The following is a 19829-nucleotide window of genomic DNA, read 5'->3' on the forward strand; positions in this document are numbered from 1 at the left end:
TGCTCCATCTTCCATGTGACAGCCCTTTAGATATTTGAAGATGGCTACCAGAACAAGTTCATAGCTCTGAGCTGACTGCTGGAAGAGACCAGAAGCCTCAGAAGGACATCTTGGAGCACCAGGGTTTCATAGGGTCAGAGGCTGGACCTCATGGATACATTTCCTTGAGCCTGAAGAACCAGTTGCCTCCCAACACACATCAATGTTCCAGCAGCAGAGAGAGCCCACCAGGAGGGAGGCCATGGAACAGAGGATTGCCAGGGGGTGAAGCCTAGAAGTAGTGTTCTGGAGACAGAAACTGAAAGGACCTCTTGGCTGCTCCCAACCTTTGTCAGAGCAAGTGTCTCAGTCGGAGCTATCCGTGGTCCTGCAACCTCACTTCTTTTCCTGTGGGATCTGTCATTGGATCAGAACACAACATGTTCTCATCCTGTAGGTTTCCCAATGTAGTGACACAGACTTCAGGGGACCCACCAGACCAAAGTGTGTGGCCAGGCCATATTCTGTGGACAGGCCAAGAGATACTTATCTTTTTCACCTCTCAATGTGTGGATTTATAAGTAGCCAAAATGGCACCACCACTCCCAGAAAGGAGCCAGATATCAGCCTGCTCCAGGAAACTCAAATATTTGCAGGTGTGCTGGTGGGGACAAGACCTGGAAGGGGTGGAACATAAGGAGGCAAAATCCCCAGTGAGGTGTAAGCATGTTCTGTGGCTAAGTCCCCATATGCACTATAAGGTAAAGGTAAAGGGACCCCTGACCATTAGGTCCAGTCGTGGCCGATTCTGGGGTTGCGGCGGTCATCTCACTTTATTGGCCAAGGGAGCCGGAGTACAGCTTCCGGGTCATGTGGCCAGCACGACTAAGTCACTTCTGGCAAACCAGAGCAGCGCACGGAAACGCCGTTTACCTTCCTGCTGGAGTGGTACCTATTTATCTACTTGCACTTTGACATGCTTTCGAACTGCTAGGTTGGCAGGAGCAGGGACTGAACAACGGGAGCTCACCCCATCACAGGGATTTGAACCGCCGACCTTCTGATCGGCAAGTCCTAGGCTCTGTGCTTTAACTGACAGTGCCACCCGCGTCCCTGTACTTTACTGTACCTTTAAAGCAGTATCATACCACTTTAAGCAGTTGTGGCTTCCCCCAAGGAATCCTGGGAACTGTAGTTTGTTAAGGGGGCTGAGACTTCTTAGGATACCCATTTCCCCCTCTCATAGCTACGATTCCCGGAGTTCTTGGGGGAAAGGGATTATTAAACTGATCTGGTAAGGGACTAATGGTCTCCTAGCAACTCTCAGCACCATTAACAAACTACAGTTCCCAGGATTCTTTGGGAGGCTATTGTCATTTAATGTGCTATAATACTGCTTTAAAAGTACAGTGATTTGGGGCCTATTGGGCAAAAATCAGGGCAGCAGGGGTATGGGGCATCCTAGAAATAGACCCCTGGTCGCTTGTTGGAACTTCACGCTGCAACATTTTGTTGCTGGTCCATCCTGTTTAGATAAACAGTAGCAGCAGCAGCTTGGGAATTGGATATATGAATTAGCTCCATGTGCTGGGAGATTTGTAGAGTTGCTCTGCTAGCCAGAACAAACAATTTAGGAAAACTTGTGTTTTCCCCATTAACTTTAACTGTGGTGTTCCAGAACAATAGGCTACAGATAAATAAAATAAACATTCTTTCCGGACCATTCAATTTAAGAATTACACTGAGGAGAAAACAAAGGACCACCTTTTCCTTTCAAAATTCATTCCCAACCCCCATCTTTATTACCTAATAACTGACATATATAATTTAAAATACATAGATGATTAGCCACATAGTTTTATTTTGTTTTATTTAAAGGACTGTTTTTGTTTTAAAAAACAAATTAATCTAGTCTTGAAGTAATCAGGATGCTAACATTTAGGTGATTCCTCAGCAAATGCCTTTTCCTAAATCAACATAAAACATGTTTTATATAAAGCAGTTTTCTCTTTTGTTTCAAAGTCATAAATTTCAGCTATGCCCAAAATAATCTGAGAGATAATTATGACCTCACCTCAACAAATAAGGTAAAGGTAAAGGGACCCCTGACCATTAGGTCCAGTTGTGGCCGACTCTGGGGTTGCGGCGCTCATCTCGCTTTATTGGCAGAGGGAGCCGGCGTGCAACCGGGTCATGTGGCCAGCATGACTAAATACTTGTTCCTAAATTGGAAAACATTTTGGGTTCTGTTTTTGTTTTTAAGAAAGTCAGAAAATTCTGCTGGACCTGAAACAATCAAGGTGTTGACAATTGCATGCTCCCTCAGCAAATGTTTTCTTCGTTAATCACCATTTGCTCAAGGTAAAATGAACTCCCTATCCCAAAAGCCATTCTTCCTCAGCCAGGTTAACCTTGCCTTTCAGGCTGGCCAGGGGAAAAGAGGCTAAAAAACAGCTGGGGGCAGCGAGAGGTTTGCAGAAGAAAACCAGTGAGCGGGAGAAAAGGTGAACAGGCAGTTCACATCCCCCAAACCTATTTATTTATTTTAAATCTATCCATTTAAAAAAGGCTGCAGGGCAGCTTATCTTTGCAAGCACGACACCGAAATAAGGCCAAATGGTCATTAGAAATGTACCAACTATTACAACTGCCAAACAGTGCTGAAAAATAATGGTCACATCTGCCCTATATGTTTAAAACAGATTTAGAGAATATGATTTCCCCTAAAGAACCTGGGTGATAGTTTTCACAGGCAACTGATCAGCCACTGTGATAACAGGATACCAGACTAGATGGACCTTTGGCCTGATCCAGTAGATGCAAAACTGCAATTTTAAAACCTGCATTCATTTCTCTCTCTTCTCCTGCTATGGCTTCATGCAAATGCAGGATTCTGAACGGGCGCTGTGAATTCTCCAATAGGGGCTGTGCTGACTCTGGGCAAACCCGGGATTGTGGTGTGCAGCACTACAAACCTCCCATGGGTACTGCGTGACTACAGCCTTACATTTCTATGTATATAGGAAGAAATGCATGGCGCTGATGTGACCTGGACAACATTTAACAGCAACATGTAAAGAAAAGGCCAAACCGGACTTCCGGGTCGGCGCCATCGCCGAATGGCGGGCTCCCTCCGAGCTCCGGAGGGAGCCTGCTCGGCAGGGGCTGGGTCCTACCGCACCGGCGATGCGGGGACCCTCAAAAACCACGGCCAGAGTGAGGCCGTGGACATGGAGACTCGGCTGGCACCGTTAGCGCCCTCCCGGCTCGTGAAGGAGCCTTTTTAAAGGCTACGGATCGGGCGCCGGGGAGAAGCGTGGTGCTTTGAGTTCTCTGCTATCCCTGCCGAGCGAAGCCGCATGCCATCCGGCGGAGAGCGCTGACTTCTTCTATTGAAAATTTGGACCTAAAAGAAGAACCCGTGAGTAATTGGACTATGGATTAAAAAAGAGGGATAAATTTTTAAAATCTGGAGCGAACGGGGGAGGTGGAAAAAAGGAAGTCAGCCTACCCCTTAATTGTAGAAGAGCCAAAACAAAGGACTTAACGACTAAGATCGAGCGTATCTCTATCTTCATGAATTAGCAACTTCGCGAGGGAAAATTATAAGACTGTGCTGGAGGAGAAAAGTGGAATTTGTATTAAACCCCCCCCCCCCCCGGAATCCCTGGAGTGATCCGCGAAACTACCTGGGGAAGAGCATCGGGAGTTTTGACAGCTGTCAAAGGCTGTCAAAACGGAAGAATAAAGCAGGGACTTTGCTTTGAGGACTTTGCCGGTTACATTTGTTTTAAATTGTATACAAATTGTTTCAAATAAGGATTTACAAACTATTTGGACTAATGGATTCGATCTGGAAGGGAACATAGTTACTGCGATCCACCTAGAGGAGCTGAGCGACATTGCATGTGTTTTTCTCAGGAAACCTGAACAGTTGTAACTTTTAATCTCTTGGGAACTGCAGAAATGGAACATTGTTTTGTCTACAGAGGGCTACAAACTACAGGAAACAATGGATTCTTTAGTTGGAAAACGAAAGGGACATGACATAATGTTTTGCTTCTGAATAACAAGCCTCTGCAGAAAATAAGAAGGTCATGGAAAAAGAACATTTTTGCGGGAAAACAGGGAAACAGAAGGAGGAGAGAGAATGACAAGAATATGGAAACATCATGAACTGGACAGAATTGGGAACATTTGGGACATCCAGATTTGACAAGCTTATGGAAATTAAATGGGAGTTTTTTACTCCTGGATATAAAAATCTGGATAGAAAAAATGGGCCCCTTTTTGAGACAGACTCCTTCCAAGATTGGACATTTGTAATTAAATATGACTGGCAAACTACTAGAGGGACATGGATTAAGTGGGTAGGAACTTCAGGAAGACATTAGGATGAAGGGATAGAAGGAACACAACAGAGAAAGGGGGGAGGGAAATTTGGAATCCAAAGGTTGTAAAATTATTTTTTTATCTTTATATCTTTTTTTCTTTTTTTATAAAATTTTGAAAGGGGGAACTCGTGGAAGGGAAAAAATCGATCTTAGGGGATGGGAATTTGGAAAAATTGGGTTATTGATGTTAAGTGAGTCATGGGATAAAAACTTGTTGAATTTAATTGCTTATTCGGAAGATTTGGAACGCAATCGGGGGCGGGAAGGGGAAGTCCTAGCTTTGGTTTTGGAAGAAAGTGTATGAATTGGATCTAATTTGTTTTTAATTTGGAAAATCTTAATAAAAATTATATTAAAAAAAAAAAAAAGAAAAGGCCAAACCAATTTCTGGAAGGTGGAGACTGGCAGCAAGCCTGGCAGGCTTCTCTGAGAAAGAAGAGTCAAAAGAAGATGCAGCTACTGACAAGGCCCTGTCTGTTGTCCAAAGTTTCTTCAAACTTTGGTAATACAACTGCTATGTATTACCATAGGAAGAGAATTAGGAGTAAGCTCTCGTCTGATAACTAGCTAGTCCAAATGCCCCCAAATAAGAACTATGAGGGGGGCACAGGGTTGGAAACCCACTTTTCCCCTCATTCTCTTTTGGTCTGCTCTTTGAGCAGTTCATTCCCAAATTCTAAGACCTTCTGTGCTCCATCTTGCTGTGGGTCGGTCCCAAACTAGTAAGAACTCCAGGGTTTGTGTTTTGCTTCAAGGGGTGCAATGGGTAAACAGTGTGTGTTACAGCTCTGAACCCCAAGAAAAGCCACTGGAAATTGTGAAAGCCTTTGCCCAGGAGGACTCTTCTCAGTGTTAGAATGCAAGGTTCTGTAGAGTTATTTTCATGGCGCATTTGCATTCTGACAAATACGTCTCTTGTGCTCCCCCCTTCGGCATAGGCTAAACGTTATCCGCCACAATCAATCATGGTTTGCTTACTTCACCAAGTGCCACTTAGCTATCTATTTGAAGCAGAGGTTCAATGGATGCTTTAGGTGAGATTCCTGCATTACAGGGGGTTGGCCTAGATGGCTCTCATGATCCCTTCCAACTCTATAATTCTATGATTTTATGATCTCCTATAAAGAGCAGCAGGGATGTGGGTGGCGCTGTGGGTTAATCCACAGAGCCAAGGACTTGCCGATCAGAAGGTCGGCGGTTTGAATCCCCGCGACAGGGTGAGCTCCTGTTGTTCAGTCCCAGCTCCTGTCAACCTAGCAGTTCGAAAGCATGTCAAAGTGCAAGTAAATAAATAGGGAAGGTACACGGCGTTTCCGTGCGCTGCTCTGGTTTGCCAGAAGCGGCTTAGTCATGCTGGCTACATGACCCGGAAGCTGTACGCCAGCTCCCTCGGCCAGTAAAGCGAGATGAGCGCTGCAACCCCAGAGTCAGCCATGACTGGACCGGTCAGGGGTCCCTTTACCCTTTACCTTATAAAGAGCAGCGGCTCACAATTGGTATAGTAAAAATTGCACACACACACACAAAGTTGATACAGATCCAAGACCAGGTGTGAGGAACCTCCAAGTGCTTCTCAACTACAATTCCCATCAGTCCCAGCAGGCATGGCCAATGGCCAGGAATCATGGAGACTGTAGTACAGCAACATCTGGAAGACTTTAGGTTCCTTATACCTGCGCAAGACCTTCTGTAAGGCAAAGCGGTTCTCAAAGGTTACCCAAAAATGTACAAGTCTCATTTCAACTCAAAGCCTCCTCCTATTGGATGAGTAAACACAATATGAACTAATCTAATGCCAGAGTTGTTTTTTACTCATTCCAGAATATACCTTTGCTAATATGAGATAATCTACTAAAAGATTAAAAGAAAGCAATTGAGTTTTTACGCGAAACAGCGAAGGGCCTAAGATAAATTGTAAATCAGGCCAAGATTAAAGGGAGGTGGGAGAGAGGATTAGGCATACATGGGCTATACTATCATGCAAGTAAATTGATGTGATTTAAAGATGAAAGTGATTCTTTTTTATCATTAAAGCAGTGTTAGTTAAAAACAAAACAAAAAAAACCACATGTTGCTTTGGTTATCAAAGAGAAAGGAGATGCAGGTTACCGTCAAGAAAATGTTATTATTCAATCATTAAAGATCATAAAGATTATAATGTAAGATTTATGACACTGTGGGAAAGGAAGCCATTGTACTGTCAGAAGAAACACACCAGGGTTTAACAGGAGCAGCTCAGAAGCGTAACAGCAGGCAGTGGAGGACAAGATTAGAAGAGGATTGGCGTCTGTATTTGGACCAGCAACTGGCAATGCAAAATGGTATAGTAAAAATTGCACACACACACACACACACACACACACACACAAAGTTGATACAGATCCAAGACCAGATGTGAGGAACCTCCAAGTGCTTCTCAACTCCAGTTCCCATCAGTCCCAGCAAGCATGGCCAATGGCCAGGAATCATGGAGAGTGTAGTGTTGCCCCTAAAACCAGAGGATCCAGTAGAGTGTAAGGCACTGAAGGATCCAAAGTACAAAACTCTGTTTGGATCTGCAAACTAAACCTGGATATATATATCTACGAAAGCATATATATATATATATATATATATCCCCAGCACACTTTCCCAACCATGCCATTATACCACAATTCGTAAGTCAATATGGCGAGACTCACTGATGACTTGTGTTCAAGGTGCTACTATTAGTACCGTATTTTTCGCCCTATAGGACGCACTTTTTCCCCTCCAAAAATGAAGGGGAAATGTGTGTGCGTCCTATGGGGCAAATGCAGGCTTTCGCTGAAGCCTGGAGAGCGAGAGGGGTCAGTGCGCACCGACCCCTCTCACTCTCCAGGCTTCGCGGACCTCTCCCCAAGCAGCGGGAGCGCTTCCGCTGCTTGCGGAAAGTTGCCTGCATGCCAAAGCCTGCGCACGCTGAGATCAGCGCGTCCAGGCTTCGCGGACCTCTCTGCAAGCAGCGGGAGCCAGTGCTGGGCTCCCATGGCTTGCAGAGAGCTGCCTGTTTGGGGGCTGGGGTTGGGGGAAGCTCGGGCCTCCCCCGCCCCAGCCCCGCGCCGGGGGGGGGAATAATTTTTTCACCTTTATTTCCCCCCCAAAAAACTAGGTGCGCCTTATGGGATGGTGCGTCCTATAGGGCGAAAAATACGGTACATAAAGCCTTTAACAGTTTGGGAACAGTTTCCTTCAAGATTGCCTTACCCCACACAGGTCCACTCCAGCACATCAGTCTGAGGGACTGGCACTGCCACATAATATCCGTTCTGCATTTGGAAGAATAGATTTTTCAGGGTGGAAGTACCTATGGATACCAGGCAGGTGCCTTCACCTGACGCCATTTTGTTGCTGTTGTTGTTCCTTCTGGGCCTTGGCTCCAAGCAATTTTCCCCCAGTGACAGAGTAGCTTCTTAGAGGCTGGGCAGCCTTTTACTTCCCTTTCTTCACCTCAGCCTGTCTCTCTCATTCTTGTCAGAAGTAAGTGTTTCTCTGAATGTCATTGCTGGGAATCAGAAGCAAGGAAATAAATTTGCACTGGGGTTCTTCTTTTGGGCTTCCCAGAGGCCCTTGTGAGAAGAGAATGGGCCTCTAGCTAGAAACCATAGGGTTCCTCTTCTGCCAGGGTGTGGGGTGTTGAGACACCTCACATTTCACCTCCCTCTGTCACAGTCAGGTTCATGGGCGATCAAAGTCCCAGAGGGGACGTCAGGACCAGGGGCAAGATGGCGGGGTGGGAGCAGGAATGGGAGTCCAGAATCCAGGAGTCAGGAAGCCAAGAGTCTGAGGGTCAGATAGCCGGGAGTCAAGAAGACAAGGGTCCGAGGGTCAGGAAGCAAGGAGTCACAAAGTCAGGGGTCCCAGAATCAAGGAGCAAGGAGTCACGAAGTCAGGGGTCCGAGGCTCAAGAAGCAAGGAGTCATGAAGTCAGGGGTCCGAGGATCAAGGAGTCACAAAGTCAGGGGTCCAAGAATCAAGGAGCAAGGAGTCACAAAGTCAGGGGTCCGAGGATCAAGGAGCAGGGAGGGACAAAGCCAGGGGTCCGAGGCTCAAGAAGCAAGGAGTCACGAAGTCAAGGGTCCGAGGGTCAAGAAGCCAAGGTTCAAGGATCAGGAAGCAAGAAGCCAAATGCCGCAAGGCAGGAAACGTGTTGCTGTGGCAAAGCGCCGAAGGGAAATGCTGACCTTATAGCCCTTCCCAGCTCTTGCCACCAGGTGCTGTGAGTTACCAATTGGCCTCACCTGTGAGGCCACTCCTTGCCTCTTCAGAACAAACTTAAGAAGGCCCCAGTCCTGCAGAGTCCTATTGGTCACAGGGCCTGGCTCCTGCGCTAAAGCTCTTCCCAGAACTGCCTTTTGCCATCAGTGTCTTCTCCAAATGAGAATTCTGTGCCTTCAGCTCCTTGACCCGGTCGTTCACCTCTCTGAATCAGTCAGTTTGAGTTCTTACTTTTATCACCTCACTCTTGACCCCCATCTGCCTGAGGTGATGCTCTTTTCCCCCTCAGCTTTTGCAAACCCTTCTTCTTCTTCTTCTTCTTCTTCTTCTTCTTCTTCTTCTTCTTCTTCTTCTTCAGATTTGTGATCAATTTGTGCCACCCAAAAGCAGTCCATGTACCGCTTCCTCAAGCTATTACTCGCTTGCCATATCCTCCTTTTACACAAGCACCTTGCCCTTGAGTAGTTTTGTCAAACTGATCCCTTGTCCCTCAGGGCTCTTCACCTTCTACTATTTTCTCACTGACAACCTCCTTCATGAGGAGGCTTTTTCCTCCTTAACAGAGAGTGCAGGTAAAGATAGCCAATTTATTTGCAACAAACTGAAGTGAAAATTTGTAAGTGTCCTTCATGCGTCTCTGTGGTGGGGGGCGCGCGAATCTTAACTACTGACATGTGAATCTGCCCATTTCAGTTTCTTTTTTCTTTTTTAATCCAATCTTAGGTACGGTTCTCCACATTTCTTTCTTTACAATGGTTTTTATTAAATATTCCAATCATATGTATCATTTTTTAATACATTTTCTTCTTGATTTCCCATCCCTCCTTCCCTGATGTTTTTTATTCCGCCTTAGCAGCTGCATTAAATCACATCTACATTTATTTTCTAAGCCCCAAATATCCATTCTCTACATTCTTCCATTTCTCGTATCTCAAATCCTGTACAGGATTTCATATAAGTATGATAATTCAACAAGTAGTCCACTAATGGCCTCCATTCAGTTCTCCATGTTTCCACCTCAGTTTGCAAACAAACAAACAAACAAACAAACAAATTCCTCATCTGAATTCCTCAGCATTTTAGTGTGAATTTTTCCTAATATACACATTTTTGTATGCAATTTTGCCTAATGGACACATTTTTGGGGCAAAGCAATGTTCCCAAATATAACGCATTTTCAGGTGTTATTTTCATGAACATATACATTTATATGCACACATCAGCCTAGTATATTAATTTTTGTACACATTACTTGGCTGGAGAATTGCATTGCAATATTCAAACAAATGTGAATTCTGAAGGATGGCTGTGTCTTGGGTTGCATGTGATCTCAGAAAGAGAGTAATATATGGGCAAAATGAATTGAATTTTGACCCCATTTATAAGCAACACAAAGGTAAAATGTGAGGGTTTAACTATATGTTATTTTGTTTATCAATCCTGTCTCCAGAGATCCTACTCCCCAACCCTGGATTTCATTTTAAAACCTGCTTGAAATAACCAAATTGGGTAAATATTTAACCTCCCACTTCAAAGTGCCAGAAATCCAAGGGTATTAGTTCTTTCCAGCAGGGAGCTGGGCGGCTTATAATATATGTGGATTGCCATCTAAGGTTAACAGGAGGAAAGGTACAACACTGTGGTGACAATCTCCCGCAAGCCCCCCTTTCAAGGATTGGAGATCTGAGCCTGATTGAGACATTACCTCATAAGCCTGAATCTTAAAATGGGGTCACAAACAGATTATTGCTTTTATGCACGGTAGCATGTACCTCCTATCATAACAGGTAAGATTCAGCAGTGTATCTGTCGTCACTACAGATTGAGGGTTATAGCCAATGTGGCTCTAAGTTAAAGTCACTTAGCAGCATAATGGTTCTCCCAGTAAACTGTTTTGTGCCAGTGGGACATTGCTGTGCAAGAGAATGCAGAAGCAGCCTCTGGTAATTTTGTTCCACAACATATTGAGCAATCTGTTGCGCAAGACATTTCCGCCTGTACAACTGTAGCGCTGGATTCCTCAGTTGCGCAACACTGAAACTCACCCATCCTTTAGCGCAAGACCCCTTGTGCTAATGGATGGAGAACACTGAATACGGCCTTAAGAGAACTTTTAATAGCTGGTATCTGACCCCAGCCAAACTGGCCAAGATGTACAAGAAAAGCTCCGATGTCTGCTGGAGATGCAAAAAAGAGGTTGGTACCTTTATGCACATGTGGTGGGACTGTGCGAAGATAAGAGAATTTTGGGATATAATATACAATGGACTCAAAAATATCTTTAAATTCTCATTTTTAAAAAAAACCTGAAGCCTTTTTGTTGGGCATTATGTCCATTGATATACAAAAAAAATCACAGAACCCTCTTCATATATGCAACCACAGCAGTGAGGATTTTAATAGCAAAAAACTGGAAAGGTGGTATAATCCCCACAAAAACTGATTGGCAAGCAAAGATGATAGAATATTCAGAACTTGCAATGATGACTGGGAGAATAAGAGGAAATTCTAACCAGAAATTTAGTAAAGATTGGACAATGTTCAAAGAAGATCTTAAAAAGTACTGTAATAACACAAATCTCCTGACAGATTTGGATTGAATCTTGAAGTTTAAGGAAATTATAAAGTAATTTCCCCCCTGACAATTACCTGAAAAGAATAATAAAAATGAAGTGTGTATAGACTAATAAGATATAAAAAGCACCATGAGGTGAATCGGAAGTTAAAGGGTATGTAATGTCAAATGAGGTGGTGTTAGTGTCTATGGTCTGTTTATGTCTTTTTTTGTTGTGTTTATGTTCTATGTAAATTGTTTTGTAATTGTGATGGGACGATGAGCTGCTTGTGCGTAAAATGCAAGTCCCTCAGAGTTTGATCAGGTTTTCAAACCTCTGCCTGTGACGGAGCCCCTCCAGCATGGCTGCGTCAATCACTAGTAGTATCCGAAAGTGGCTGCTTTCGGAATCTTTTCCAACATAAAAGCTCTTTAACGGAAACACGTCGTCTGGCCTCTCGGCGTGACAGTTTCCGGCGAGGTGTGGGTGTCCCTATAGGAGGTCCTGAGACCTCCCCACTGTTTTCGCTGGAAGTGTCTCTGAGCCATCCCTCCGACTCACTTTCCCTTGGAGTTCTTGCTCGCCCTCTACTGGTTCCCTCTTCCGCTGCTACTCCTCTCTCAACCTCAGTGAGCCTTTGCGCCCCCGGCGCTTTAGATGGCAGTTCCCTGACATCCACCTCCCCTCCAGGGCCCCCTTCACCCCCTCCCGTCTCCTCCCCTACTGGCGGTGAGGAGGTAAAACCCCTGAAAGAACCTCCCTCATCTTCCGACGTCGCGAACACTTCCCTCCACTTGTTGCTGTTCCTACTCTCTCGGTAATCTTCGTCATCGGAGTCCACTCCCTCTTCCAACTCCGACTCCGCGAACCCTTCCATTTCCTCTTCCTCATCGGTGGTGCCGAAATACTCCCTCCTAAACCTTGCTATCGGCTGAGGTTTCCTCGGGAACCTTTGGTGGAACGTTTCTGTTAAAACCTCGTCATTGACTTCCTCTGCACTTACCCAGGTGTTTTCTGACTCCGGTTCCCCTTCCCACGCCACCAAATACTCCACCTGATTTCCCTTCCACCTGGAATCGAGGATTTCCGCTACATGGTTGCGGCGTTCCCTCTCTTCCAAGGCTGGTCCCCTGACGTACTCCCCTTCACGTCCCCCCCTGTATGGTGACAGTAACGACCTGTGGAACACTGGGTGCAATTTCATGTGGTTGGGTAATCGGAGTTTGAAAGCTACCGGGTTGACCTGCTGAATGACCTCAAAGGGTCCCAATCTTCTGGGCCTCAATTTCTTACAACCCCCTTTGAACGGCAACCCTTGGGTTGACAACCACACTTGATCCCCCACCCTTATGGTTTCACCTTCCCTTCTGTTCTTGTCTGCCTGCTTCTTATATTGTGCCTTAGCCCTTTCTAAGTTGAGCTGGAGCTGATGATGGATCACTTCCATCTCTTCTACAAAATGTTCAGCCGCTGGGACGCTCCATCTCTCCCCTCCTTCCCCTGGAAATGCCCTGGGGTGACACCCGTAATTAGCCAAAAAGGGACTCATCCCTGTGGACACATTCTCCGCATTATTGTAGGCAAATTCTGCCAACGCCAACTTTTCGACCCAATCGTTCTCTCTGTCATTGACATAACACCTCAGATATTGTTGAAGAATGCCATTTGCTCTTTCCGCCTGCCCGTTGGTTTCAGGGTGCCGGGCAGTTGAAAAATTGACTTCCACGTGCAGCAAGCTCATGAGCTTCCTCCAGAACCTGGAAGTAAATTGTTTGCCGCGATTTGAGATCACCCTCAAGGGAGCCCCGTGCAACCTAAAGATGTGTTCTACAAACAACTTCGCTGTTTCTTCCGCTGTGACTGCATGTGAGCATGCTACAAAGTGGCACATCTTAGTTAACAGGTCTACTACTACCATGATGGCTGTTTTCCCCTTGGACTTTGGCAGATCCGTCATAAAATCTATTGATATCGCTTCCCAAGGCCGTTCTGGTGTGGGTAATGGTTCTAATAACCCTGCCGGCGCCCTTCTTTCCCCTTTGGCTCGCTGACATTGGTCACACCCTCTTACATACTCCCTTACATCTTCCCTCACCTTAGGCCACCAAAATTCCCTGGTAACCAACCACATGGTCTTGTGTTGTCCAAAATGTCCCGCCGTGGGGCTATCATGCAACTGCTTGAGTACTCTCCCCCTCAATTCACCTTCGGGTATATACAGTGCCCCTTTGTAATACAATGCCCCATTTCTTTCCTCAAAACCTCCGGGACTCTCGCCCTCCCCCCTGAGACCTCTGAGCTTATCCTGGGCATATTCATCATTTTCCGTTTCCTCTACCAGTTCTCGTTGCCCCACCAGCGCCGCCCCACACACCCAGCGGTCCTCAGGGATGACATGTCTCTCTTCGATCACCCCCTCCCCTTCCCAATACTCTGGTTTGCGTGAGAGCGCGTCCGCCCTGACGTTTTCTGGGCCTGGCACATAACAAATTTCAAAGTTGAATTTGGAGAATTCCTGTGCCCATCTCACTTGTCGTTGGTTGAGCACTCGAGCTGTTCTCCAATACTCTAAATTCTTGTGGTCGGTGCACACTTGCACCTTGTGTTGTGCCCCAATTAATAAATGTCTCCACCTCCGGAATGCTTCGTGAATGGCAAGTAGTTCCCTGTCATACACCGTGTAATTCCTCTCGGATTTATTCAGCTTCCGCGAGAAGAAGGCACACGGTCTCCACTCCGACGCACTCCTCCCCGGTTGAAGAAGGACCGCCCCTACCGCCCGGTCGGATGCATCGGTTTCCACTCTCATGGGTTTTCGTAAATCCACATGCAGAAGTTGTTCTTCCGAGGCGAAAGCCCTTTTCAGTTCTTCAAAGGCTCGATCCGCCTCTACCGTCCAAACAAATTTCTTCTTGCTGCTGAGGCAGTCGGTGATGGGCGCCGTCAAGTGGGCAAAGTTCTTGATGAACTTCCGATAAAAGTTCCCAAACCCCAAGAATCTTTGCACGTCCTTCTTGGTCTTCGGTGTCTTCCATTCCAGTACCGCTTGGACCTTGCCTGGATCCATGGCCAATCCCTTGTCTGACAAGCGGTACCCCAGGAATTCCACCTCCTTGGTATGAAACTGGCACTTCTCCAGTTTCACCCACAGCTGGTTGGCTTGCAGCCTGCCCAACACTTCTCGAACGTCCCTCACATGCTGTTCCTCATCTTCCGAATACACCAACACGTCGTCTAAAAAGGCCACACAATTCTTGTAGAGCAAAGGTCCCAGAACGTGGTTTATAAAAGCTTGAAAACACGCGGAGCCCCCTTGTAGACCGAAGGGCATAACGAGGTATTCAAAGGCTCCCAAAGGGGTAAACATGGTGGTCTTCCATTCATCTCCCTTCCTTATGCGTATCAGATTGTACGCCCCCCGCAGGTCCAGCTTTGTAAAAATCTTTCCCTTCCTTACTCTGGTCAAAATGTCATCAATTCGGGGCATAGGGAAAGCCAGGGGTTCCGACACTGCATTGAGGGCCCTAAAGTCACACACCAGTCTCGGTTTGTCTGTGTTCTTTTTGTCCACAAAAAACACTGGGCTGCCCCCCACCGCTCGGGACTCTCTGATGAAACCTCGCTTCAGGTTTTTGTCAATGAACTCCCTCAGCTCCTGCATCTCCCTGTCTGACATGGCGTACAGCTTGCCTACTGGGAGTTGGGCCCCAGGGAGTAGGTTGATTTGACAGTCAAAGGGTCTATGCGGTGGCAGTTTGTCTGCTTCCCTTTCGCTGAATACGTTGCTCAGATCTGCGTATTGCGGGGGCACCTTCCCTTTGTCCATTACTTCCATCCCGGCTAGGGTGACTCTGTCTCCTCCCGAAACCTTCCCCTCCTTGCAGTGTTCTAGGCAATGCGCTGACCCAAAGGAGACCACCCTCTGATGCCAGCCCACTAGCGGATCGTGTAGCGCCAGCCAGCTCATCCCCAAAATGATGGGCGCTCCTCCCAGGATGGCCACATTAAACGCTATCTGTTCGGTGTGCCTTGCCACCCTCATTATCATCGGGACAGTCTGTTGGCTAACTTCTCCCCCCAACAGCTCTCTGCCGTCAATCGTAGTCACCTGCAAGGGGTTACTTAAAGGGATGGTCTGTATCTGATGCTCAGCTGCAAACTCCTTACTCATGAAATTACAGGAGCTGCCTGAATCCAAAAGCGCCTTGATCTTTAGTGGGTGTCCGTTTGGCAGTTCTAGTAACACCTCTATCACTAAAGCGGGTCTGGGAGGTTCCGGCGTGGGCACTTTCACTGCTCTTTGGCCTGGCTGCTGTGCCCCGACGGTGGCAGCCAGGCGTTGGCTTTTACTTGCTCCTTGCCTTCCTCTTCCTTTCCCCCAACAGCTCCTGCCATCCCTTGCCATTCCTTTCTTTGTGGGCAGACTCTGGCAAAGTGCCCTGGCTGTTGGCAGAGATAACATCTCTTGGCGCTCTTTCCCTCCTTCTTCCGCCCTTCACTGGGATTTGAAACTGCGCGCGCCCGCGCTGTTCCAACTTCCATCGGCTCTGCCGGCGGGAAAGGTGGCTCTGGAATGTCTGGAATGCGGAACTCCCTCCAACGGTCTCCTTTCCCTTCCCGCTTTTCCAAAGCCCTCGCCTCCTGGCGCGCTCCTATGGACAGCGCAGATTTGGTTAACTGATCCATAGACTCCGCCCTGGGCCCCCGGGAAAGCTCATCTTTGACGGTTGAAGAAAGCCCCTCTTCGAAAAGCATTTGGATGGGCTCCGCCGATAGGTCCCACCCCAATTTATGAATCAGCATAGTAAATTCAGTCCAGTACTCACGGACAGATCTGCTTCCTTGCTGGCAAGCCATTAACTGCCTTCGCACCACCCCCTGCTCAATATCGCTGGAAAACATCAGGTCCATGGCACGAAAAAACTTCCTCGTGTCCTTTAGGATCTCATTATTCGCTGCCATCAGGGGTCTAACCCAATCTTTCGCCCCGGATTCGAGATGGCCAATCACAAAAGCCACTCGCGATTCCTCGTCGGGGAAGTCATCAAACTGCAAGTTTAGAGCGTATTGCATCTCTGTTCTAAAGGCATGATAGTTCCTGGGATCCCCCCCGAATTTCTGCACCAATCCTGGTACCTTTCTGGCGAGCGGGGTGGTTTTCTCCTTTCCCTTTTCTGCATCCTGAGCCCTCCTCTCCTCAAGCCTCGCCGTTTGCAGCGCCAACTGGATCTCCAACGCCCTGTACCTTTCTTCCAGGCTTGGACCCCCTCCAGCTGCTCCTGCTCCTCCGGTTCCGGCTGGGTTGCTCATGATGCTTCTCCCTGCACAAGCTGGCTTTCGGTGACTTTCGGATTGCTGTGATGGGACGATGAGCTGCTTGTGCGTAAAATGCAAGTCCCTCAGAGTTTGATCAGGTTTTCAAACCTCTGCCTGTGACGGAGCCCCTCCAGCATGGCTGCGTCAATCACTAGTAGTATCCGAAAGTGGCTGCTTTCGGAATCTTTTCCAACATAAAAGCTCTTTAACGGAAACACGTCGTCTGGCCTCTCGGCGTGACAGTTTCCGGCGAGGTGTGGGTGTCCCTATAGGAGGTCCTGAGACCTCCCCACTGTTTTCGCTGGAAGTGTCTCTGAGCCATCCCTCCGACTCACTTTCCCTTGGAGTTCTTGCTCGCCCTCTACTGGTTCCCTCTTCCGCTGCTACTCCTCTCTCAACCTCAGTGAGCCTTTGCGCCCCCGGCGCTTTAGATGGCAGTTCCCTGACAGTAATAAAGAATCTTTATAAAAGAGAGAACTTTTAATAGCACATAATCATGAGTAAGAACAGCACTTAGAATACTCAGAGATAAATGAATAAACCACAACATTGGACGTTCTAAGGCTGTGAAGTAATTGGTGGGTAGCCACCTCATCTAGCTGAGTTCTCTAAAGATAGAATTATTCCCCTAATTTGGACGGTGGCAGGTCATTGCCTACTAACTAATGGAACAGCTTGTTCTGCCTCAGCGTCCCATATTTATAGCCGGCCAAGCAGACTTTGATGACCGTGGCCAATAAACAGTGACCTCAAGATTCTGTCTCCAGGCAGAAAAGAAGGAAGAGAAGAAGCTTCTGCCTTGAAAGTTCAGTTTCTCACTTCTCTGGCACATTGTACATCATCTCGAGAAAACTTTTAACTAGTTGCTATCTGGAGTAAGGTTAGGGACGCGGGTGGCGCTGTGGGTTAAACCACAGAACCTAGGACTTGCCGATCAGAAGGTCGGTGGTTCGAATCCCTGCAACGGGGTGAGCTCCCATTGCTCGGTCCCTGCTCCTGCCAACCTAGCAGTTCAAAAGCACGTCAAAGTGCAAGTAGATAAATAGGTACCACTCCGGCGGGAAGGTAAACGGCGTTTCCGTGCGCTGCTCTGGTTCGCTAGAAGTGGCTTAGTCATGCTGGCCACATGACTTGGAAGCTGTACGCTGGCTCCCTCGGCCAGTAAAGCGAGATGAGCACCACAACCCCAGAGTCATCCGCGACTGGACCTAATGGTCAGGGGCCCCTTTACCTTTACCTATCTTGAGTAAGGCATACATAACCGGCAACCAAAGGGATATAAAGAGGGTAAAAGGACCTGTTTTCTCAGTTCTATTTATGCAAAAGAATAGGATGGATAATACCTCTTTAAAAAGCAGTCTATGACCAAGCTAGTTTTCACTAAGCTATGTGGCACCATAATGTTGTTCCCCATCTTCTGTTCTGCCTTGTATTCATCGCACGCAGCACCGTTTCTGTTCTGCTGCAGTTCAGATTCTGCCAAAAATGACACTATTTTTCTCACTGTCCTCTGTGGTGAAATTAGATGTTAACTAAATCACACAATTTTTATGTAAAGTGCATTGTCATTACGGTTTTTAATAAACCCATTTTTTTTCAATGCAAAGGAAACACAAGGCAAATAGCAGGATGAAATCGATAACATATAATTTGCAGATTGAAAGGAACCTCACCAGCAGTTTCCATTGCCGTATTTTAATCTGTCAGAATCTTCCAACACCTCTGTGTGTAGCCTCACCCCCAAAAAATAGAGAATGAGAGACCCCAGACTACTATCAAGGGACAGACACAATCAAGTACAGTGGTACCTCAGGTTAAGTACTTAATTCGTTCCAGAAGTCTGTACTTAACCTGAATCTGTTCTTAACCTGAAGCACCACATTAGCCTATGGGGCCTCCTGCTGCTGCCGCAACGCCGGAGCCCAATTTCTGTTCTCATCCTGAAGCAAAATTCTTAACCTGAAGCACTATTTCTGGGTTAGCAGAGTCTGTAACCTGAAGCGTATGTAACCTGAAGCGTATGTAACCTGAGGTACCACTGTATTTTCAACAAACTTTTTTTATAACACAGTTTTGTGTTTCTCCCTCAAGAGCAATTTGGCAACAGTACAATGAGATAACTGTATTTTACCTCCCTGATTCCTAAATGTCAGTCTCCCGGCTGCAATGTACATTAAATGCCCATTAATGCAGCATTCAGAGCACCAAATACCTACAGCGTGCATGGATGCCTCTGAGTGGAGAAAAATCAATTAGACCAACCAACCTTACACAGATATCTCAGCTGGTAATTGTCTATATTCCACTATGAAAATTAAGAAAAGCAACAACATTACAAGGGTATCTCTGTGTCGGGAAAATATTGAACATCACCAAGATAGCTTGCACTTCCCAGAAAGCAGAAATTCTCTGTGTGTGCCATAAACCCCGTGGAGCTGTCTTGGAGGGGATGTCCGAATCCTGAGGAGAAATGGAAGGACCTTGGGGAGTTGTATGCCCTTGGGAGGGACGCAGGTGGTGCTGTTATCAAAACCACAGAGCCTAGGGCTTGCCAATCAGAAGGTCGGCGGTTCAAATCCCCGTGATGGGTTGAGCTCCTGTTGCTCAGTCCCAGCTCCTGCCAACCTAGCAGTTCAAAAGCATGTCAAAGTGCAAGTAGATAAATAGGTACTGCTCTGGCGGGAAGGTAAACAGCGTTTCCGTGCGCTGCTCTGGTTCGCCAGATGTGACTTAGTCATGCTGGCCACATGACCCAGAAGCTGTATGCCGGCTCCCTCGGCCAGTAAAATGAGATGAGCGCTGCAACCCTAGAGTCCTCTGCAACTGGACCTAACAGTCAGGAGTCCCTTTACCTTTATGCCCTTGGGAAGCATCCTAGGAGGGTGGGAGGGGTGAAACCAAGATCCCAAGAAGTGTCTGAGCTCAGGGAGGCCATCAGTCATGAGGATGGAGGCTCAAGTGGGTTGGCAAAGGATTGTTCCACCCCCTAGGATATCAAACACCCTTAGCCACCTCCTGGGACGCAGGTGGCGCTGTGGGTTAAACCACAGAGCCTAGGACTTGCCAATCAGAAGGTCGGCAGTTCGAATCTCTGTGATGGGGTGAGCTCCCATTGCTTGGCCCCAGTTCCTGCCAACCTAGCAGTTCGAAAGCATGTCAAAGTGCAAGCAGATAAATGGGTACCACTCCGGCGGAAAGGTTAACAGCGTTTCCGTGTGCTGTTCTGATTCGCCAGAAGCGGCTTAGTCATGCTGGCCACATGACCTGGAAGCTGTCTGTGGACAAACACTGGCTCCCTCAGCCAATAAAGTGAGATGAGTGCCGCAACCCTAGAGTCGGTCATGACTTG

General features: G+C 47.1%; 1 protein-coding gene across 13 annotated transcripts in view; it reads right to left on the reverse strand.

Annotated features, from left to right (window-relative positions):
- ARVCF (ARVCF delta catenin family member) overlaps positions 1-19829 on the reverse strand; it is a 601392-nt gene that overhangs the window by 264214 nt on the left and 317349 nt on the right. The window lies entirely within an intron of this gene.

The sequence above is a fragment of the Podarcis melisellensis genome, assembly GCF_964234715.1.
Source record: "Podarcis melisellensis genome assembly, chromosome: 16".
Lineage (NCBI taxonomy): Eukaryota > Metazoa > Chordata > Lepidosauria > Squamata > Lacertidae > Podarcis > Podarcis melisellensis.